General features: G+C 39.9%; 1 non-coding gene across 1 annotated transcript; it reads left to right on the top strand.

Moving 5' to 3' along the window:
• The first annotated feature begins 5527 nt into the window (after positions 1-5527).
• trnad-guc (transfer RNA aspartic acid (anticodon GUC)) lies at positions 5528-5599 on the top strand. Its single transcript has one exon. It is a non-coding gene; the product is annotated as a tRNA-Asp (tRNA).
• The last annotated feature ends 489 nt before the right edge of the window (positions 5600-6088 follow it).

Here is a 6088-nt window from a genome sequence, read left to right on the forward strand (position 1 = left end):
CCTTTACTTTTATTCAATGACCTTACTCAGAGGATGTAGCATTAAATTTAAATAATAAAAAACACTGGACACTGGGAGTAAGATACATCAATAATCCTTTAAAATATGCAATCAGTAACAAAAGCTCCTAAAAATCAAATGTGAAATGGATAAACGTCCCAATGCCCAGTTTCTAGTGAATAAAAAGCTCCTCAGCTGAACTCATTGATAAAGCCAGCATTCAACCTTTACTGAAAAAACAAATCTTGATTAATCACTGCCACAGAATTAGAGGCCCATTTCATAACTCCCATTCATATCCCAAATTTTTTAAACGGTGGCACTAACCAACTTTTAGCTATGTGTGACAACAATAACATTTTCAATAAATTCCAGTCTGAGTTACGCAAACGATCCCTTAAGATTACAAATGATCTATGATATCTGCTGATGCTGGTAATTGGTAATTGTCTTATTGCTCCTTGACCCCAGTGCCACATTTGACACCATCAAACCAAACATTCTCATTAAAAAACTTAAACAGTGTGTTGGTTTATCCAGAACTGCCCTTAGATGGTTCGAGTCTTATCTCTCAGACTGATGATTTTCTTTTCCTACTGGAAACCATTTCTCATCTTCAGCTTCACTGATGTGCGGGGTGCAACAAGGGTCTAGTCTTGATATTACTATTGTCCTGTACATTCTGCCATTAGGAAACATGATCAGCCCTTTTAACGGTGTATATAATTGCTATGCTGATGACCCCAAATCTACCTGTCTTCTAAGCTAATAGAGCTAATTTCCATTAAGGAATGGATGTCTTCCAAATCCTTAAGTTAAACTCAAACAAAACAGCAACTAATTCCCCAAAAAACAGCTAAAAATCTAGTTGTCACATTTTATTGCCAAAGGGATTTTAAAAGACATGTCAATGAAATCATTAAATCCTGCTACTTCCATCTATGAATTATATTCAGAATAAATCAGTTCTATCTTTCCCTGACCCAGAAAAGCTAAAACATGCCTTTGTTCTTTCCCGCCTGGACTATGGCAACACACTGTATACGTGCCTTAGTCAAACCTTAATCACTTGTTTGCAACTTGTTCAAAATGCTGCTGCTCATATTGAAATTAAAATAAACCGCAGGTCTCATATCACGCCAATCCTTGCATCCCTTCTCCTCTCTTCCCCATTTTTCTCTGCTCACCCAAATCATTTGAGGCAGATGGCCGCCCACACTGAATCTGGTTTTGCTAGAGCAGTGGAAAAAATGAAAAAAATTATTATTATTAATTATGTTGCATTTGCCCACTCTTATTTCAGTTTCGTTTTTTTCTCTTGTTACTACATAATGCAAAACAGAAAAGTGTTCAACAATCACATGGTAACAAAATATATTTTACATGAAAAAGAGAGCACTGGGCTGTTGGGGCGAAGCATCAGCGTCCAGATGGAAGATCGGATCACGGTGGATCAACGCCTCAGTTTCACCAATATTAATGTTTTATTTTTTAAACCAAATCTTCATACTTCCGGTCTTATCCGTCTGTCCCCATGTCACTTGACGCAGTTGAGATGCGCCACATCAGAGATGTGCTGACATGTCCAACACAACACTGCCAACTGCCGGTTTTAGCAGCGCAGGTTTGTGCGTAAATTATAATAAACTCTCCAAAGATGGCCGAGGTACAGAGTTTCACCGGCCGGTCTCTGATTCATCCCAGTGTTTCTGTCTTTATAGGATCCGGTGCGCACGGTGGATGGGGAGGCACTGCTCTGCACAGAGAGGATCGTATGTCTGCACTATGGTTGACAAGGTGAAGCTAATTATTTAAAAAGACAGAGGTGTCCAATACAGAGTATCTCTGTAATTCAATCTACTGGAACATGACTCAAACCGTGAGAAAATGTTGAAATTACTATAAGATGTAAGATATTATTGGAACTTTATCAGTTTAGAGCAAATATCTTTCATCCTCCATGAGCTTTATACCCATCCTCTTCTCAACACACGGAAAACTGCATGTAGCCAATCCCCTCTTTTTCAACCTCTGACATTATGATATTTCCGTTGACCCTTTTGTTTCGACACTGTCCAAGTATTTCTGCCTGGTATGGACTCACAATGGCCAAGCTTGACTTCAAGGGGGTCAGGTCTGGGATTTGGCAGAGAGAAGAGAAATGGACATATCCGTACCTCGGGGTGCTGCTGTGATAGGTGGTTGGTTCCCACTCAACCATGAAGTTTTGAATTTGTAATATTGTATTACCTCAACTAAGGAAGCGATTCCATGACAATTTCTTTGTTTGTCTGATTTCCATGACATTTTGTGGAGGGGTGCTACATGAACCAAGAAGAACCCATTCAAGTTTGGAGTGGATCTCCAGTTAAATGGCAGATCAAGGAATTGTTGTTCTTTAGCAGGTATGGACTATCCAAAAGCCCTTACTGTGTTAACTCAATCTTGGGGTCTTCTAATATGATGATCAGAGTCTGAAGGTGTACACCTGATAATACCCCAACAACTGACATCTGTCTAAGCTGCTGTCAGCCAAATTCTCCTTTAGGTTCCGGCTAACAGTTAAAAAGGATTTTTCTCTCTCCACAGTCTCCAGTGTCAGCTTGCTGTGGGAACTGTGGGGCTGTAAGGTCTCCACCTTGTAAAGTGCCTTGAGACAACGTATATTGTGACTAGTTGACACACTAGTCATTCTTGTTTTCAGTGCATGAATGTGCTTGTGTTGATGTTCATAGACCTTAGATACATCTTGGTCTTCCTTTATGTGTTCTACACGTTCACTCCCCTCACATTCCCAAGAATCCCTACTCTTTCATTTCCACTGCTCCTCTAATAAATACTGTGATCTTCTGCTCAGTCTGTCTGGCAGATCCCTTCACACCCTCCTCCAGACTTCCTTTAGTTTAAGAGGCAGTAACACCACCTTGTCTGATTAGATGGTGTAGTCCAGCTCCAACCGGTGCTTTCTGTCATCACAGACAGTCCACATGAGCAGGAGTGTGCCAATGATAGCCTCAGACTGATAAAGCTAGCTTGCTGATGTTGAGCTGGTATAACGTTTACAATGTTCACCAGGTTAGTTTTGCATGTTAACAATTTCAAGCTGAGGCTGGTGAGAATGCCATTAGTTTTGCAGCATTGGAAAAATTTACAATATGTCCTAATGATGGCGCTAGAGGATAAGAAAAGTTAAAGGATCTACAGCGTTGTAGATTTGACTAAAAGAAAGTAGGATCTGCTTATTTCATACAATTATCAGGTGGCAGCAGGGAATGCCTGAAATCATGCAGACACGTTGCTCCTGTCAGATGTGCTGGTTTGTGTTTTTCCTGAAACTGCTGATATCCTGGGATCTTCACACACGCAGCCTCTGGAGTTTTTACTCAGAATGATGAGAAGAACCAAAAACCTCCAGTGAGCAGCAGTTCTGTGTTGATGAGAGAGGTCAGAGGAGAGTCATCAGACTGGTTGGAGCTTCGGTAAAACAGAAAAAACACTCTTCCAAAACATTGGTGGGATTAAAAATCATTGAAATGGATGATCTACAACAGCAGAAACCACGTCAGCCAAGAAGAGCAATATGAGGCTGCAGTGACACATACTCACCAAGAGGGACAGATCCAATCCACGGACGCAACTGGTCTTGTGTCAACAGATCATATCACTCAGTCATGGCTTATACACATATTGTTGCTGACTATGTGCATCCCACTGTTTGTCATCTTCTAATGGCTTCTTCAGGCAGGTTAATGCTCCATGTCACAAAGCAAACTGGTTCCATGAACATGACAGTGACCTTCAGTGACACCCTCAGTCACCAGTATCCAGTGACTGAGTAGTAATATTCATGTGAATCCAGTAGAACCTTGGAATGTAATAGAACAGAAGACAGGCAGCATGAATATGCAGCTGACTAATCTGCAGAAATGATGAGATGTAATGATAATATGATCGTAACCTTTCCCAATAACCGTTGCTCCAACCACCATTTTGGTTCAGACCAAAATATTTCAACAATGATTCCCTGTTGGGTGCAATGGGATGACACTTTTTGACTTTCACTGTATTGGATCACAGAGCTTCGATTGAATAATAGAAAATAAGGAAAATGAAAAGTGTCAACTTAGTTATCATATACATGAGTCATATTTCGTCTTGACCGTCATCAGTTATCGGTCATTGTGCATCCAACTGAGACAAAGTAATTGATGGTGGAAACATCTGTGATGGAAATCTGGAAATACACAATGCTGGAAACACAAAATTTGTCTTTGTGTATGTAATAGGGCTGTCTGCAGAAAGGATCAACACAGAGAGTCACAAGGGATCTCAGAGTGAAGATGCAGGACAGTCAAATTCAAGGATCTTATAGGAGGACTAAGGCTTTTCCTCGTTCTGAGAGGTGCATGTTTAGAGAGGAATCTAAACACAGACAACTGATTAACATATGTTTCCTTTGGAGATAAGCAGGCATACATTCAGTTCTTTGAGGAGTAAATAAGTGATAAAAAAGGTCTGACAGGTTTAAGGTCAAAAACAGTTCAGACCATCAAACAGTTCAAGTCATAAATTATTTGTACATGTTGTATATGTATGTAGACATAGGTCATAAAACTTACTTTTCAACTACAACATAGGTTCCAACCATACTTCCACGACACATCTCAAGTAAAAACAAGAGTAGCCCAGATTATCAACAAGGCCAAAGCTGAGCTGCTTTTTTATTAATTTAACCTTGATTACCAAAGTTGTTCATATAGTGTGTGTACAAAAGCTGTTGATATATTTAAATTGCACCTGTAGACAAACCAGGGAAACACCAAGGTCAGCAGGGTTCATCCTCTGGGGGATCAAATCTCACGACAAACTAGAATGGCACTCAATACAGTCCACAGCACTGCCTGGATCCAGATCATCACAAAAATGTAACGGGTTCTTCCCTGACCCATACCACAATTTACCACCAAGTTTTATGGCAATCTTTTCAGTTGCTTTGTGTAGCCTGGCCCACAAGCATACAAAACAACCAACAAACAAACAGAGAGGGGTGACAACATAACCTCCTTGGTGAAAGTAACAATTCAGTAAATATTGAGATTAGTGTCAAACTGGACACTGTCATCCGTTAAGAAAGGAGCTCAAAATCATGGTTCTTCATCACAGTGATGCAAAACTTCCTGACAATACAGTATTTCCATCAATATTCTTGCTCATTCATTTGTAGAATTCCATACAAAATCCTGGAACAGCCTCCTCTTCTACTGTTGAATCAAACACTCCTTTGCCCGAATCAACAGACATGTGTAAAGACATGTCCAGTCCTCTGATGTGGAAATTCATCAATTGATCCATTATAAGGGCTATAAAATGTCATTATCTGACCACTAGAAGAGTAGTCAAGGAATATAATTCTGTAAATTATTGATTTAACACTTGACTGCCTAAACATTATAAAAAACATTGTTTGCCGCTGAGGTTGTTACTTGCAAGAACATTTTAGTCATGGACAAAATTCGACTCATGTAACTCCTCGTTAGTATAGTGGATAGTATCCCCGCCTGTCACGCGGGAGACCGGGGTTCAATTCCCCGACGGGGAGGAAAAGCTTTTTTCCAGGAGAGGCGGTGGACTGGTGGCAGAAACTTGGACTATGGGCAGAACACTGCTAATTTTGGCAGCTATTTTTGATTTAGTCTTAGTCTTAGTCTTTTGACGAAAATGCATATTAGTTTTAGTCACATTTAGTCATTTTTATCCTTCTTAGTTTTAGTCTAGTTTTAGTCGACCAAACTAATTACATTTTAGTCTAGTTTTAGTCGACGAAAACTAATTACATTTCAGTCTAGTTTTAGTCACATTTAATAGCCACATTAATGTGATGTCCTGTCATTTTAGTTTGTTAATTTCAGTCTCTTTGTATTTTCTGCTTCCTGTTTTATTTAGTAGTATCTGTCCCTTGTGTGTGGTTTCTATCTTCACTTCCTTTCGGTGATTGTCTTCCCAGTCCTCATGTGTTTCACCTGTGGTTAATTGCTCCTGCCTTCCCTCTGTGTCTCTATTTAAGCCTCTGTGTTCCCCAAGCCCTCTG

The sequence above is a fragment of the Pleuronectes platessa genome, chromosome 15 (assembly GCF_947347685.1).
Source record: "Pleuronectes platessa chromosome 15, fPlePla1.1, whole genome shotgun sequence".
In the NCBI taxonomy this organism is placed as follows: Eukaryota; Metazoa; Chordata; class Actinopteri; order Pleuronectiformes; family Pleuronectidae; genus Pleuronectes; species Pleuronectes platessa.